At 37.2% G+C, this 19,071-nt stretch overlaps 1 protein-coding gene across 1 annotated transcript in view; it reads right to left on the minus strand.

Moving 5' to 3' along the window:
* frmpd1a (FERM and PDZ domain containing 1a) overlaps positions 1–18,668 on the minus strand; it is a 46,656-nt gene extending 27,988 nt beyond the window's left edge. The window contains exons 1-2 of the mRNA XM_079813638.1: positions 18,469–18,668; positions 9,795–10,218 (exon numbers count right to left, since the gene is read on the minus strand). The gene's annotated coding sequence lies outside the window, so the exon portion shown is untranslated. The remainder of the gene's footprint in view (positions 1–9,794; positions 10,219–18,468) is intronic.
* Between the last annotated feature and the right edge of the window lie 403 nt (positions 18,669–19,071).

The raw sequence follows: 19,071 nt of genomic DNA on the forward strand, positions 1-19,071 counted from the left end.
TAAAGTTACAAGACCATATAGTCACAGTTATGTTCAGTTTCATTTTCTAATTTTTTTTTAGTATAGTTTTCTTAATCACCATTTGTCTGAGGGTACGTTTACATGTATGATGTACTAAAAACGAAGTTTTTTCTTTGCTCTTTTCGAGTATAGACAACAACGTTGAGGGACAAAGAGGGACGAATGAGTGAGGGAGAAGCCAAGGCAAAGCCGATAGTTTGACAAGCCGAGCTGGAGTGACGGTATCAGCAGCTGGAGGCGGAGCCGGGTTAGGGTTAGGTTAACTAAATTACTGGCACACAAGAGGAAACAACTAACAATGACAAGAAACACAGGCAAACAGAAATAGAACAGAACCAAACCAAAACAGAATATACACATTACACACAGGTCTCCCATCTTTTTCGCTTTGAGTGAGGTCACTACCTGGAACCCCGACTCCTCGGAGGCGGAGCCCTAGTGGCCACACTTGCCTTCTGATCCTTTTGCCAGCTAGGCCCAGCGACAGGCTCAGATGGGAGGATGGAAGGATGCTTGCTGCAGTGAGGAATGAAGCACTCAAACGCCTCTTAACCTTGGCCCTCCGAAACCACCGTCTCAACAGCGGAAGCGCCATTGTATGCAAGGTACTGCCAGCCTGGCTAGTTGGCGCATAGGCTTTACCCACAAGCTCTGATGTGAAATGGCAGGGTTTTGAGGGCAAAATGGTAGCCTTCCATGAAAATGCCGTGCCGGATGAGAGGTACCTAGCCAGTGATGCCTAAATCTGGGCCATCTTCATATACCTGTGCTCCTCCATCCTCTTTATGTTACCATAGTTGGACTTGCTAGGGGGAAAAACACGGGCTGAAAAAAGATTCTCCCTAGACCTCAATACTTCACTATAGATGCCTGGGTGTTATGGAAGGCTCACGGGGACACACACTTATGACCTGCTAGGAAGCACCCGTCCAGCCTGCCTGGAGCACACTCCTGTCTCTCCACTGACCAGCCTTCAACATAAGTTCAACTTAATCTGAACTTAATCCCCCTCAAGAGCTGACGTGCATGCTTCGCATCGAGACAGAGGTAGTAACCAATCAAGATTGGCGTTTAGCACAAGTACTTCAGACACCAGTCACGCTGGAGGCGTTCCCTATAGCATCAACACTAGGGGTGTCGTGATATACCGGTATTGAAAATGACTGATATTTAAAAATTTAATATTGTTATCGTGTCACAATAATATACTATATTGGCGATAACCATAATATTTCAAATGAATAGCACACATATGATAATACGGCACGTAAATTATCCAGCACCAGTATCTGGTTGACATCCCACCTTACAGTAGGAGGCGGTATTGCACCTTAACGCTGGTTGCCATCTGTCATAAAACACAAGTGGACAGCGCGCATCGGCTACTGCCGCATAAACACGTTGTCATTGGATATGACAGATGAGACACTCTACCCGCACTCCAAAAAAAGTTAGTTTGCCAGTGTTGAAGTTTTTTGGATTACGCAAAAATGACTCGAATCACCCGTCTGCAGATTTTGCTGATCAACAGTGAGCGCAAAGGGGAGAAATAACACCAACCTGTTCACCTCGATTATCTTGCAAATTTGGCAACTGTACTGAGAGCAAGTTGCCATTATTTTTCTAGTCCTAAAACGGGAAAATGTTACATTAACCTGTTAACGCCTCTCCGTGTTTTATTATATGTACAGCCCTCAGGGTTTTTAGTCCAAAAGTGTGCTTATTCGGAGAAAACCTTTTTTTATTATATGTATGGATTATGTATAGATTATTGTATGTTTACTTCAAATATCTTTAGAGAGATGTATTTTTCCTATTTTTACCCAAAATAGGATGATGTGAGCATTATGGAGCGCTAAACTCTCACATGTAATACTGAGCATTGAATACTGAATGCCGGAGGGCGCCCTCACACAGAAAGTCTACAAGTTAGACTCATGAGTAATAAGTTCAGACATCACGCTCAGGGACCATTGGCTGAACTTCTGATCTATATGGCACACAAAATTGAAAACACTTCAGGAGTTTTAAAGTCATCATCTGATTGGTTGAATTCTACAGGATTTCTGGAAGACGTGTGTGTCACGTTCTTTGTCACAGTCCGCCTGGAAACAAAGATGCAGTGATGCCAAACCCACTTGTGGAAAAAGCAAACTGTTGTGTTTACAACTGTGACAATGTGTACTTATCAGGATCAACTAAAAGTTTTAAAAACAAAAGTTTTACACACTTATTGTAGGGACATCAACTTTATTTTTTTCACGCCCCTAAACGTGATTGGTTGCTTTGTCAGTCAGACGGCCTCTAGGCAGTCCTTGTCCAATGAAAGCTGCTATGAAGTCCAGACCTTCTGACATCAGTTTGAAGGTCTGGTTACGCGAGACTAGGAAATCCCTAATATGGATAAAGACATCTAGCGATTGCTGTTGCTGAATAAAATGCAAATATAGACATTTTGACTGATTAAACATGAAGACAATAAGCACACTATTGCGACAGTATTATGATTTATCTGTGTTCTTCAAGCCATAGGGTATTTCCATAAGAATAATTATATAGTGATGATATAATGATATAGCCTTTATCACTGTGTATAATACTATAAAATACAATTTCTATTTGACTGATAGCATATATATTTTTTTAAATTTCTACAGATATCACAATATCCGTTATCGTGAATTCTTTTGGTCACGATAACCGTGTAGTGAAAAATCTGATATGTGCCTGTATGTGCTCGCTCACATCTTTTTTTATTGATGTGGAAACTTTATAAAGTAAAGAAAGTGCATTCACACATTTAGAAACATTTAGGAGCTGGTTTTCAACCTCTGTTCTGCCCTGTGAGTTTTATAAATAAAAGAACTTCACTACTGAAAGTTACATTCTATTTCTCAGCAATGATGTGATAACTTCACTGTAATTAAATTAAATGAAATTAAACAATATTTGGCTACTCTCTCTCTCTCTCTCTCTCTCTCTCTCTCTTTCTCTCTCGTTAATTCATTCAAATTCATAAAAATTTTTTTATCTTACAGCACTTTTTTATTTCACTTCAGAATTCTAGATCTAATGAGCTGAATATGAAAACAAGCGAAAATTAACATTATTTTCCTGCATAAATTGGTTTGGTCAGATTTTGTGCTGCAAAACATCCATGACAGCTGTTATCTTGTCCATGCTGGCAAATAATCATGCCCACCCGACATGAATTATATAAATAATTTTAATAGCACGGGTATTCAAAATCAGAGGGTCTACCATGTGCACAGTAAAGCGATCACAGACAATCATTTTGGGCAGGAACTAATGTAAACACAGATATCAGATACCAGTCGTGTCTAAAGTGAATGTAAACAGGCGGGTATGGTCAAAAGATCAGATCTGTGCATTAAGACTTGCAGTATAAATGCCGCCAAAGAAAACCATGACTAGAAACTAAACAAAACAATGAAACTAAACATGACCGTGACACAAGTTTATTGTAAAATGTATAAATATTTAAGTAGTTTAAGAGTCTCGAGTACTCATTACATCATTCGCAATAGTTCATTCAGTAAACATAATTTGGTGAAAATGCAGCTGAAATCACACCCATAGTGTGTGAAACGTGTAGCCTCTACAGAATCAGTGCATAACAACTTCAGAGCTTATGCTAGGTGTGTTTTGAATGGTTACAACGACTAAATCACTAAAAATCAATTTATGTATTGTGAAAAAGAATCTCCCTAGATAACAACTCGACTGCTTTGCTCTAGGCTAAGGTATTTTATTTAACAATTAAAGATTACTGGGACAGAATTTCATTAGTGCCAGGTGCCAATTCTAATACCATTAGTTTAATAAGGTTACAGTTTTTAGATTATCTAATTGTACAGTGAACAAAAGGTTTGAATTCGGCTCAACTGAGGCAACAAAAAAATCGCATTTTAACTTAGAAAAAGTTGCATACCACAGCTGCAACATTCATTGACAAGAATTAACAGCTGATATGATGGCAATCAGGCGAATTTAAACGATTCTGGTTCTGGTTCTGACATACTTTTGAATTATTTTATTTTTTCCCTGATGTAAACCATAATTTCTAAACATAATAAATCCCTTGTCCAAGCAAATAATGCAAGAAAGAGAGAGAGAGAGAGAGCACAGTCAGAGACCACAAACTGAGGAAAATCATGACGAGGTACAGACTGAGTGACCACAGCCTGGCTATAGAGAAGGGCAGATACAGACAGAACTGCCTGCCCAGAGAGAGCAGGTTATGCCTGTACTGTAGCCAAGGAGAAATAGAAACAGAGCTGCACTTCATAACCACCTGCCCCAATTATAATGACAATCGAAAACACTTCTTTAACACCAACTTCAAAATGTTGAATAATGATGCCCAAGCTCAATATTTACTTGGCGAAAAGAGAGACTGCATCTCACTAGCAGCAAAATACATAAATTCCTGCCGCAAAAGGAAGGAAGAGTCGACTAAACAGTGTTGCGTCCATTTACTCACACACACACACACACACACACACACACACACACACACACACACACACACACACACACACACACACACACACACACACACACACACACACACACACACACACACACACACACACACACACACACACACACACACACACACACACACGTTTGTTTTTGTGAAATGTGAGGACATTCCATAGGCGTAATGGTTTTTATACCGTACAAACGGTATTTTCTATCCCCTTACACTGCCCCTGCCCCTAAACCTAACCCTCACAGGAGACTGTGCAGTTCACTTTCTGTGAAAAAAAACTTGTTCTGTATGATTTATTAGCATTTTGAAAAGTGAGGACATGGGTAACGTCCTCATATTTCACCCTCTTTTTGTAATACCTATGTCATACCCATGTCATTATACACATTTGTGTCCTGATATTTCACAAAAACATGCCCACACACACACACACACACATGAACTCACACAAACTCTTATACACACATATATGCAAACACACACACCACATGTATATATCCACCCCCCCTGTTTTTCCACACTTGATCAATACTTCTACTTTGTTCATTTTTGTTTTCATGCTCATATAAATGCTTTGACAATACAATGTACAATTTGTCATGCCAATAAAGCTCTTTTGAATTGAATTGAATTGAATTGAATTGAATTGAATTGAGAGAGAGAGAGAGAGAGAGAGAGAGAGAGAGAGAGAGGGAGAAAGAGAGGGGGGGGGGGAGAAGATCTAAATAGCAAAAAATAAATAAATAAAAAATTCTCTCTGAAGAGTTTCCAAAGCAGTTTGTGCCTCAGGTGGTTTGCATTATGGATAAAGAAAAACACCCCTTGACCATGATGCACCTGCCTTTTTTCCACTGTACTGCAACAAATCAGTTTCTGTAATAATCAACTATTCAGTTATTGCATAATTGTTTCCTGATTAAATATTGATAAGTTTAATAATAAATGATAATAACATATAAGCAGCTATTCTGCCAAAGTACGTTGTTCACTAAAAAAACAATTCTCTATTTCTTTTTTAAATACAAAGGTGTGCAAGGTAGCCCTCCATAGATCCCTTCCTTTAATTCTCTCTTTAAAGCTTAGTTACTTAAGGATACAGATCACCTCCCCTCTCTCACCCCGTCTTCAAGAGGATTAAGCAGCACATATTGTTGAGGTTTTCCTATACAAATCACGTTACTTTTTCAGCACTATTTAATATACTTTATTCATGATATGCTTCAGCGCTCTCTTGATCTATGAGGATCTTCTGTACGTATGTTCTCTCTTTACTGCAAAATCTTAAGATTACATTATAGACTAAAGATAGAGGGATTCAATTACGTTTAGGAGTCTGTGAACTGCTCACTAACATGGATCCAGGAATTAAATCTGTGTTGTAGCATTGAGATAGGGGCCCATATTCAATGAATTTCACAATGAAACATTTCAGTTGACTGCATGCTCTCTCTCTCTCTCTCTCTCTCTCTCTCTCTCTCTCTCTCTCTCTCTCTCTCTCTCTCTCTCTCTCTCTCTCTCTCTCTCTCTCTCTCTCTCTCTCTCTCTCTCTCTCTGTCTCTCTCTTGATTAGATTAGTGGCCTGTAGAGTGGGGTTTAATTCCCCCTCACGCCCATGTTCCCTCATAAAAAAAGGTCTGCTCATGCTTTCTCTGAGAGATAATGGCTGTACTTCATCATTAGCATGGGCAGCTAACGCTAATGGCTAGGTTGAACTACTTAACGTAAGAGTTGTCTACAATTCGTTCACATTCACATGGGAGGATTACAGGCAGTGGACCAGTTAGGACAGACTATGTAACGTTAGCACTGAGCACTGTTAAATAGCTTAAAAATATACACTTAGTCTATCAGTTATAGGATCCTCTAGCTTGTAATAGACATTTAAGCAGGCTAAAAGCGTCCAACACAGTTACATACATCAAGTGTATAACAAGAAGTCTGTCTCACAAAAATCACTTACAGACAGTGCTGACGGTAAGTTTTGTTATATGCTACACTGTAAGAACAAAATCAGGGGCCAGTTACAACTTTGCCTAGTTTTGACGTAAGCTTAAGCACAGCTAAATATTTATGGAAGCCTCTGAACAGGAGTAACAATTGAAATAAAATAGCAGATTGACTAAATTGCATCAATAAGGTCTTGTTTTACCTGTCAGACTTCATTCCTGTAGACATATATGAAAATGTTGACATTTTATATTTTGTTAGCGACTCTTCAACACAAAGCTAACCTAAATAGCGCACTGATGTGTGCATGTCAAATAAAAAGGACAACTTTGTACCTTATCTACCCCTAAATGGTGCAATTTAGTACATTAGTGTAGTAATATGTACCCTTAACTGTCACCGTCCCACAGCTGAGACGCCTGGTGCTCTTTTTTTGATCGCCTTTTTTTCGTCTCATATATTTAAGTAATTATCATAAATTAGGTATCATTTGAAAGCTTACAAACTCAAAATTCATCCTGTGAAAACCGTTTTGAAATCGGACATTGTGTTACCATGGAAACGTTACTCTAAATTATTCTAGCGGGCTCCTCCCCTAGTGGGCGGTGTCATGTTTCATATTACAACACTTATTTTAACTACTTTATAATCAAAATCTTTTCCAATTTTGACAAAACACATATTGTCGGAAAGGTCTGAGTCTCAAGGGTCCATATTTGGTGACTGTTTTGTGATGGAAGTGACATTTGGACAGAAATTTACAGGAAAATGCATCAAAAAAAACAATCAATGGAATTTAAATGACACCCGGTGGCTATTTTTGGTACAGCGCCTAAACAAAATCTCATGGGGACTTCAATTTTGTGATATCAACTTCAAATTTGGAACACAACTTGGTTAGACATATGGCTTTGATTTTATAGTAATTTTATAGTAGCATTTTCTTTGTAAAATATATGTTTTATATGAAATAAAAAATATTCAGGACAGTATTTTTCATTTACAGTAAATTTTAACTTCCATAACATTTTCATACTTTCATATTTTGAATTGCTTTGAATTGAATTGAATTCAGCAATAATCAGCAGAGTGTCTTCTTTAAAAAGAGATCAAACGTTGGTCTATATTCCAAAGCATTCTTGAATTACAGCCCTTTAAGTTTGGATAGTGCATTTTCATGTGTATTCTTATAAAGGGGGGTGACAGTTAAAGGGTTAAGGTACAACTAATATTTTTTATTTCTTTTTTTGTTTGTTGGGGGTGTCTGGTTGGAAGAGTTGAGGGAACATGTAAGTGAGACGTGAGTGTAAGACACTAGGTCTGGTGCTGGTGTAGCACCGGACGCTATCAGAGGCAGACGGTGTGTTGGATACTCCATTAAGGGGTTAGAAAGACACTGGAAGCCAACAGAGGCAGACAGTGTGGAGATACTCCACCCCATAAAGGGGTAGTAAGCCGGGAAGTTGCTAGTGTGTCTCACGAACTGAAGCTCTCTGACTCTTCCATTCAGACAGGGGAGCCTTGGTCCGAACTTAACTGTTATTTTATATTTCTTTTGCATGCTATTTTTATTTCTTATTTATATGTTGTGATTATTTTATGATTATTTTATCTCATTTTCTATGTAAATCACTTTGAATTACCATTGTGTATGAAATGTGATATATAAATAAACTCCCTTTAAAGGAACATCCTGAAAATAGGCTCATTTTCCAACTCCCCTTGAGTTAAACAGTTGAGTTTTACCATTTTCGAATCCATTCAACTGATATTTGGGTCTGGCGGTAGCACTTTTAGCATAGCTTGGCATAGATCATTGAATCTGATTAGACCGTTAGCATCTCGCTCAAAAATGACCAAAGAGTTTTGATATTTTTCCTATTTAAAACGTGACTCTTCTGTAGTTACATTGTGTACACTCTAAAAAAAAAAAGGTTCTATATGGCACCAAAAATGGTTCTTCGTCGTAATCATAGAGGAACCACTTTTGGTGCTATATAGCACCATATCTTAACATGTTCTGTATATGGTAGCGGTGCTATATAGCATTTTAGTTAGCGGTGCTATATAGCACCTTAGTCAAAGAACCATGAAGAACCTTTGAAGAACCGTTAAAGAACCACTGAAGCACCAAAATTGGCGCTATATAGCACTTAAAAAGGTTCCCCTATGATTACGAGCCAAGAACCATTTTTGGTGCCATATAGAACCTTTTTTTTTCTAGAGTAACTAAGGCCGACGGAAAATGAAAAGTTGCGAGCCAATATGGCTAGGAACAATAATCTCATTGCTGAAAACGCCTGAAAATAGGCTAACTTCCGTCAACATAACCAACGTGACAACCTGCTTGCATAGGGAGCGTGCTGGGGACTATATTCAGGCGCTGCATAATATCATTGCGCCTGCTGCACCCATGGTACGGCAGTAAAGTTCGAATCAAGGAAAAACTAAAGGCTGCTTACGAGAGCTTACGACCTAGTAGCTATGGTCCGCCTTAAGAACAAATGGTGCAACTTAAATAAAGTAAAATTAGTTACATACTAGCTAGTAGTTACTAAGCCTCTATTGATACATTAAGCAAGAACTTAACAGAAAATGGGAACGGTACTGGTAATTTTCTGCCAGGACATTTTCTGTAATGTATATAGATATTTCCTTAAAATTCACCTTGAAATAAAATTTGACCATTCTTTTTTTTTTTTTTTACATAATTTGTAAAATGTTCATTATAAATAATTTATTCATGCACATCATTATTTTTTTTATTCATATGTTTATTTCCCCTTCCACTCGAAGCGACGGCGGGGGTAGGACTAAATATCCTATCCACAACTAACTGCAAACTGGCAAGTTCCTACGATCCAAACAATTCCCGAGGACAAAATCAAGTCCCTCTATAAATTTTTTTTCTCATTCCAGAAGCCGTTTCACTCTGATGTACGTCACAATAAGGAAGAAAAGACTATAGCAACTTCCATTTCATGCTGACTTTAACCCTAAAATACAACACACCGTGCAATGCAAAATTCAAATCACGGGGAAAACACCTGTGAAAAAAGCAATACAGAAAATATTCATATTAACACTGGACCCTATTTTTACAGACTTTTTTTTAGAGTGTACGTACACAGAGAGTTACAGACAGTTGACCCTAAGGTTACTGACAAGTATTCTAATTGGATTAGGTTTGTAAAGGCTGGGACAGAGTTCAATTGCGTCACACACACTGAGCCGATCACTGAGCCATATACACACATGTAAACACCCAACATAGACACACTAGTACACACAGACACGAATACACACTTACCTTAAAGTAAGATAATATGTCACCCCATTGAAGAGGAACTTTTTCTTGGACTGCATCACCAATTCTTCAAAGCACTCATTTGATTATTTGGGTCTACTCATTTTTCCAAAGGATTTCCAGTGCCTCCAGTGTCTGTTAAATTGACAGCTAACTTTAAATAAACCTTAGCTCAGAATAAATATGTGCAGTGTAAGGGATTTTGAAGTTTTTGTCCTATCCATTTGCACTGCATCTATGTGGATGTTTTGGACCTAAACATTCGAAGGTTAATATGAGCAAAGAGAAAGATTCAGAAGTCTTTTTTCATCAGTAATGAACTCCAGAGTGTGCAGGCGCTTTGTTTGCTTCTTGATCCAGGGGTCCTCTGCATCAGACATTGATTCTTCTTTGTTGCCATGGTTGGAGCTCCAAGGGGTCCTCAGCGCTGTCAAAAAGACACATATGTTATCTAATGTGTTTTTTTTTTTTTTAAACATGAATTCCCTTATCTCACTATGAGAAATGACTCCTGCCTAACAGACCACACATGTCGGATCACAGTAGTACTATAATTCACTGGCACTATTGCATCATTCTCGTTCCTTCTCAACTTGAAGATAAATGAAGAGTTTATAGATGAGCTGTCATTGTAACATGGCTACACATTATGGGTTTTTTTGTCAGTGTAATGAGCAGAGTCGATTTTGCATGGAGTGAGGAGGTTTTTTTCCCTCTGTTTTTTTTGATCGCTCAAGAGCGTGAGAGCGAATGAGGAGTGGGAAATTTAAAATCTGGAGTGGAGCTGGAGTGAAGTGATTACAAAAATTGAATTGGCATGGCAAATTGGGGTTTCTATGGAGACATTTCCCGTAGTATCTCATTCTTTTAGCAAAGGACAGTGGTTAAGCAGGTAACCTAATGTTTTGACAGGAAAATTAGAATTTTTAACCTGGCTTTAGTATTCAGATTTCTGTTCTGGAAATGTATGCAAATTAGTGCATATTTAATTATAGAATCCCTTATTTGCATATTTAAACATAACATTTCAGAAAACCTGCTATACAAAAATGTTTGCAGTTCTTAATCAGTCAACTGGGGAAATGTGGCTATTTCTTTTAGTTACATTTTTTTTTTTACCCTATCCACCTTGGGTATCTTGACTTAAAATCAAATGCTAAAAGGGAAATTAGACATGACCAAAAGGGCCTTTCTAAAGATCTGGCAAAGAGGTACCAATGAAATGAATAGTCACATTAGGTTGCAATATGTTTGTTTGATGTTCAAAGCTGTTGTTCCACAAAGGATACAGCTCTTTTAGTTTGTTTAATTGAAAGAGCTCTCTCAGTGAAAATCATTTTTTCATGTTTAAATGAGGAACGATATACTGTAACAACAGCATTTCTTTGGGCAATAGACTAAAGAGAGACTATTTTGGTTAGTGTATTGTACTTTGTTTTACTCCATTCTATTTATTTCCAACAACTGTATTATATAAGTGCATCATGTTTTGCCAGTACTGCAGTAATGCAGTAATACTGCTAATAAAGGCTTTCTCTTCTTGTTTAAAAGGTAAATAAGGTATTTTCCTAATCACTGCTTAATGTGTTGTTGTTTAATGGCCAGAATGTAACTCCATCCTTGCAGGCCATGCCATACACCTTTATCCCTTGGCTTGCACACATTAAAAATGCTGTTGTTCAACTTGTTTTTAACCTCTGGAAGTTGTCTCATGCATCTTCCCAGGTCACACTGCAAGACACATCTTGTCTACTTATATCGAACCATAAAACTCATTCTGGCCATAGTAATCTCAGCATCATATGGCCCAAAGACTCTGCATCACATTTTAGCTATTGTCTAAAGCATTTGCATTGCATTCAAGGATAAAATGCAATGAAAATCACGTTTGATCAAAAAGCATCTGAGAAGAAAAAAATCTAAAGAATCTAATTCATTTGAATCCCTGTATGCATAAAGGTTCCTTCATAGCATTTACATCTTTTATGAAGCAAAATATTTGGTTAAAAGTGTGGTAAGTGCTTTCTAAGAAATGCTGTTGAAAGGGGATCAGACAGAGCACTACAACACACCTGTAGCCAATCAGCAGTAGGGGGCATATATCCTCGGGGGAGGAGAGGGGGTGAGCAAGAGGGAGGCTGTGTCTGAAATCGCCCCCTACACCCATAAATAGGGTACTATTTGAAGGGACAGCCATTTGTAGTGGTGTCTGAAATCATAGTGGACGTTATCGAGTGCACTCATTCAATCCCACAATACACTGCAATAACAAGTGTACAACTGATGTACGTTCAATGGCTTGAGAATACCCATAATGCACTGTGATGGTTGCACCGAATTAATTCCCACGTCTGGACAGAAGATGGTGACCGCAGCTGAATCATCTATTCATCCATCCATCCAATGTGGCAGTGTAATATCATACAGGCATAAATTCCTATTTAATAATCAACATTTATATGTATATATATTTATATTTGGCATTGCATTTTATCAGTTCATGCATTTTCTAGGAATCGAACCCAAGACCTTGGCGTTGCTAGCACCATGCTCTAATGTTTAAGTACAGGAATGAGCTACTCCATGTAAATCAAACACATCACATAGTGGAAGATTAGTGGAAAACCATTATTGTAGCTCAAAAAATAAACAAGAGAATGTCACTAGCACATAGTGAATGAGGGTATACGGGGCGATTTCGCGTATAGGGAGATTTCGGACACAGCCGTTGATTTGAAGAAAGACTATAGAAAAAGAGAGATGGCTGAGACAAAAAAGATTAATATCTCTAGGAAAACAATGGTTATGATAACGCAAGAGCTTTAGAATCCTGAGTCATGAGTCTATATGATGAGGAACATTGGTTTTGCATGTTTCACAGAACCAAGATATGCTGTTGTTGTAATGTTATAGTAACATGACAGTTCCTGTTACTATAACATTACAACAACAGCATATTGTTTGTCTGGAGCTGGTGTGCTGCTGGCGACTAACAACAAACTAACCACAAACTCTTGCTTGTATATACTTGTGTACTGTACAGTATGTTCATTTTTTGCTCTTTCTTTTCGTCATCTTCATTGTATTTTTCGCAAAGCATTTTGCTTTGCTTCAGCTAAAGAGACATCCACTCTTGCATTGTGCGTTTGTGCATTTTGGGGGTGGAGCAAATGTGTGTTTGTTTGGGTTGATTTTAAATGTTTCTCAGAAATCGCTTACTGCAACTTTAAACGCTAATGTTCATTGCTGTTTTCTTTTTTTAAGATGAGAATTCATTTTTTATAAATATTTCTATTTAGGAACAGTTCTACTTTTCCTGTTTAATGTTTCTATTTAGTATGCAATGACTTATTCTACTTGTAAAAAATAAATTATATAATCTGATTTTATTAAAAAGATACCTCCCTCTTGAATAGTTAGCTAACTGTTTAGTGCTTTCAAAAGGCTAGTTTGACTATAATGTTCTATTTTGAGTTATGGGAAGCTTATAGAGAAGCAGTTATAAAGTAGCTGCCCTATAACACTGATAAAGTGGCAATGGAGGTCTGAGGAGGAAATTAAGATGGAGAAAGAGAGACAGAACCATCAGGCTTGTCGGAGTCCCCTCTGAACATTTTCAGCTCCTAGCTATTGAATAATTAATGTATTCCAGTGCAAAAACAGAGAACACAGCTCTCTCCCTCCCTCTCATTCGCTTGTTCTCTGCTTTCCTTAGTTTATCCTTCTCTCAGCGCTATTTTCCCCTAAAACCACAGCCTGCCTCCTCAAAATCTTTCAGTGTTATTATTTCATTTTTGTTACTTCTGTGTCTTTCTCCTTTAGTCAAACGAAAGATTTTAAACAGAGCAATACAGAAATGGATGTTGAACAATGAGAGTACAGTTACAATGGATTAATGAAAAAGATTAATCCAATGAAATGTTTATATTTTATTTTTCTTCATGAAAAAATCCTTTAAAAATTGATAGCACTGTAGAATGGTAATGGTTTTGATTGATTTGTTCGCTATATGGGTTGTTTGAGCAGATTTATTTTTATGAGGTTCCCAGCACTGTATGCATCCTTCAAGCTCTCCTTAAACACTTTGGTAATCCTATCATTGCCCTTAAACTCTTCTTTCAGACTTACAGAAAGAAAGAGAGAGAGAGAGAGAGAGAGAGAGAGAGAGAGAGAGAGAGGGAGAGAGAACCACAGAGTGCAGGCTTTAATAATGTATCTAGATAATGCTGCCTCCCCACTCACACACACACAAGCACAACGAAACCGAAAGACAGTGAAAGAGTGGCAGAGCAGCATGATCTGAGCTCTGCATGTCTTCAGAGAGAGCTGAATGGTGTTTGGGTGACTGGGGTTATAAGTAAAGGGTGAATGGAAGTGGGGTTGAGAAAATGAGAAAATATATATAGATAGAAGGGAAAAGAATGAGAAACTGAAAGCTGGGAAGATGATAAGGTTGAAGGATGAGAAATAGATGCTATATAAGGAAAGACGAAGTTGCATGTGATTGTGTATGTGCGTTATTTGTTCTTTGGATCATGGGAGTCACAGCATGACGAGAGAGGTGTGGCATAGAACAGGAAATACATCATCTTTCGTTCTCCATATAAAGAGATTGAGTTATATGTGATCTCAGTGTTCAATTTGACTAGGTATATTGTTTTACCTAGCTTTCCATTTATGCTTAGTATACAGAATTGTTTACTGTGAATAAAGTGACATAAAATATATACAATTTGATAAATGTGGTGCTTTACAATGCAATTAGGGTCGTGTACCACAAAAGTGTACCAAGTTTACCAACATTTAACCAAGTTTTTATAAATGTACTCTCTCGTATTTATTTTAGTTTCATGTGGTTTTTAAAAAAAACTAACTTTTAAACAAAAGTTTCACTTTAATGACATAAAAATGTCATGTGGTCAAACCATCAAGTAAATACAATAACATATTGTTCTTGAATACATGGGTGTGTACAAATCTTAATCAAAAAGTTTTAAAATATATTTTGCAAGGTTTTTTTCAATTGTGTTTTTTTTATAATTTCTTTTGCAAATATCACAAAGTATTCATTCATAAATTGTTAGGTATTTTGGGGATTTGCACCAGATGACATTTTACAACCTGGACTAACATTGCCTTATCATGAAAAGTCAATTTATTTGATCATCTAAGAGACTTGTTGACCTTGAAAGACAGTCTGCAGGGGTCCTCTCTATGATATAATTTCATTTTCTGCATGTTTGTTGGAATAATAATATTTTATCAATAATTTAATAATTAATAATAAAATATTATGCCAAACTACTTCATAAGGTTTTGTTTTTAATACTTTCTTTGTTTTACTTTTCTTTTTTTCTTATGATGTATTTAGACATTAAAAGGTCCCGTTTTTCGTGTTTTTTTGAAGCTTTGATTGTGTTTACAGTGTGCAATATAACATGTGTTCATGTTTCGCGTGTAAAAAAAACACAGTATTTTTCACACAATTTACTTATCTGTATACTGCTGTTTTCACTGTCCTCAAAACGGCTTGAAAGATTTCCCTGTTCTATGAAGTCCCTCCTTCAGAAATACGTAACGAGTTCTGATTCTGCCAGCGGTTCCCGTGTTGTGATTGGACAGCAGCTTAGGGCACGCAGAGCGCACGTTACCGGAAAGGTCACACCTCTTACCATAACGGGGATGCATGCGCTCAATGATCTCTAAGTACAGCGTCCCTGGGAAAGCCAAACAAAGGTGACTTGACTCCGGGATGAAAATAACAGCGTCTCGACGACATGGCGACAAACAAACTATACAAACGCAACACTTCCTCTTATCCACGCGGGAGCAACAAGACCACGCCCCCTTTTTCGCGTACTCTTGTGGGCGGAGGTTAGTCGACATACTGTTCTACTGACGTAATTAAAGCAGGAAATACCAGGATGTAGTCCTAACCGGCCGTTCGCTGTAGGCTTTGAAAGGGAACTTCTGTTAAATAAAATATCTCGCTTGGCATTGAACTTTGAGCTTTATAATTTTACAGGTATTATATATGCTCTAACAGCAACATTACACACTAACTAAAGTTTGAAAAATGGGATCACGAAGAACAGGACCTTTAATACAACTAAAAATAGTTATATAGTTATGTCAGTGATGTGTGCATTGACTATATGCATTCCCTGAAGCATTTATTTTTTTGTAAATATCAATTAAAAATGTGAAGTTTTTTTTTGTTGTTATTGGAAATTGTTAGTAGGAAAAACATACTGAAATCTAGATAATTGACATCAGCTTAAATGGCTAACTAAACTCTATGTCAGGGGTCTTTAACCTTGTTCAGGCCAAGGACCCAAGGCCAAGAGACAGAGCATACATAATGTATAAGTGTTGCATTTGAAACCTCTAAATAAAATGCGTATAGTATCACGCCAATGTATTTATATACTTTGATAGCAAGTGCATTAGAGTCATATATACATAAGCACACACACATCTAGACAAGAGACAGATTAAAAGAAAATTCATGGGATCCGGTGGCTCTATTATGCATTTTGCTGGGATTGTGACTTAACCCATAGAGAGGGAAGGGTCAATGCAAATCAATACAAAGCTGTTCTGAGCGATCACTTTTATCCTATGATGAAACATTTCTATCCTGAAGGGAGTGGTCTCTTCCAGGATGACAATGCCATCCATAGGGCTCAAGGGGTCATTGAATGGTTTGATGAGTTATGCGAATCACATTCTATGTCCTTCTCAGTCACCAGATCTCAACCTGATATGCTAGACAACGCTCTCCACCACCATCATCAAAACACCAAATGAGGGAATATCTTTTGGAATAATGGTGTTCCATCCCTCCAATAGAGTTCCAGAGACTTATACGATCAATTTCAAGGTGCACTGAAGCTGTTCTGGCATAACATGGTGGCCCAACATCTTATAAGACATTTGATATTATATAATAGGTTCTTTGATGTTTTTGCAAGAAGTCTCTTATGCTCACCAAGGCTGCATTTATTTGATCATAAAATACAGCAAAACAGTAATATTATGAAATATTACAATTTAATGCAAATTTTTCAACAGCCAAATGTTACTCCAGACTTCAGTGCCACATGATCTTTCAGAAATCATTCTAACATGCTGATTTTGTGCCCAAGAGCCATTTCTTATTATTATCAATGTTAAAAACAGTTCAGTTACGCTGCTTAATATTTTTGTGGAAACCGTGATACAATATTTTCAGGATTCTCTGAATGGAAAGAACAGCATTTTTTAAAAACAGAATTCTGAAAAATGATAAAGACTTCATCCATCACTTTTGAACAATTTAATGCATCCTTGTTGAATAAAAAAATGCTTTATTTTCAAAAAGATTATTTTTGAACAGTATTGTATATATATATGACTTATTTTACATTTTATTATGAGGGACAATAAAACATTTAGCTTTAGCTTCTCAACTTTAGCTTATTTGGTTGTTGTTTTCAATGGATATTCAGTGGATAGTCTGTGTCTTTGGATGGATGTGTGATTTTTTTCCCCATTCACAAATGTGTGTGCAGCATTTGGTGTCTGTAATCGGAGCTGTCATTTGCCCTGGGGGCTTCAGTCACTTTTATAGAGAGAGCGTAATCAGATAAGTTCCTGTTGGAGATCTCGTACTCCAAGAGCCACTTAAATGAATATTGGCACAAATTGCCCAATTTCAACTGTTAGCTGCTTGTAAAATGCTGCTTCATGCCTGAAAGACAGATGTGCTGTGCAGATGAAGTGTGTGTTATCGTGTAGGGCAAAGATCAAAGTTGCATCAGATGTTTTAAGCATTATTTTAAGTGCTTGCGCCTATTATAGTCATAGCATATCAGATTATTAGGTTTTAAAGCAGTGACAGACATCTAAGAAAGGTCTGTTTTGGTAAGTTTACAATTACAAGGCATCAAGAATTCACAGTATTCAACTGCTCCTAAAAATAACAGCATAAATGAATTATGGCCCTTTCTGAAGCCTGCCTGCCGGATCTCCAGCCTGATTTCTGCCCTTGTTTTCACAATAATTTATTATTATTAGAACTTTGTGGTGTAATGTTTGCCAATAAATGGTAAAAATAAATCAATTACATCAATCAATTGAAGGAAGTTTGAGAAAACATGCTGTGGATGTTGAACAATAGACAGATTTTATACTATATATATATATACACTGTATATTTTAGCATCTCTTAGAGGAAGTACTGAATTCATTTCTCCCTCAAACAAGGTTATCTGGCATTCCCTGAAATTCTGTAAGAAGATAGGCTAATGTAATAATATTGCCTGGGGGGCAGAATCTCTCTATCAGACGTCTAGCAAAGACAAATGGTAATGCTATTACTATATTATTATAGCTAGTAATAAAACATGTTTTCTTAGTCAGACATGAGCAATAAATAAGCGCCTAGAAAATCGCATCTGTAAAAAAAAATCCTGTTTCTATTCAGTTATTACTCTCTATCTCTTAATTACAATATAACATACTGTTAATTTGACAAGTTTCTCGATAAACGCTGATAGAGCGTGTTTCACGGCGCTACGATTGAAAGTGCCATTCGCTTAATTCCCTTTAATCTGTCAAATTCACCTCGTCCAGTCAGAGACGCGCCTTCATTTTAACCTCACAACGTTTGCGAACAGTATTTATTTTCACTCACCTTACATGAAGTGTAACATTTTCATGAACTATCAATCGCCTTGCACCGACAGAACAATCATTGAGCAGGTAAATAAATAAAGTGAAGGAGGGTTAGTCCGATGGAGTTTCACAGAGATGCACTTCAGTTTAACCGTTTAATCTGCTTTCAGCGCTTGATCAGTCTCTCTCTCTCTCTCTCTCTCTCTCTCTCTCTCTCTCTCTCTCTCTCTCTCTCTCTCTCTCTCTCTCTCTCTCTCTCCCCCCCTTTCTCTAGCTCTATTAAGATTACACCGTCGTTAAAACCTTTACATTGACAAAGCGTTAATAAATACCAAATATAAATATTTCACCTTGTGAAGGTTTATAAGCATCTTGTCAGTGCTGCGCATGCGCGCGCTCTCCCTCTTTCTCAATATCAAAGTAGGCTATTGTCGAAGCATTAGTGCATACAACAAAAATAGTAACAAGAAAAAAAATATATAAAAAAATAATAATGTTAATAATTAAAAATTGTATTTGGCAAATGAATTTTACACAACAACTGCTCGTGACGTGCAGAGAGTTCTTCAGTCTTTCAGGGGCTCAAAAGTAAAAAGGGGCATCTATAATTAATTTTGTATCT

The sequence above is a fragment of the Gobio gobio genome, assembly GCF_949357685.1.
Source record: "Gobio gobio genome assembly, chromosome: 3".
NCBI classification, from domain to species: Eukaryota; Metazoa; Chordata; class Actinopteri; order Cypriniformes; family Gobionidae; genus Gobio; species Gobio gobio.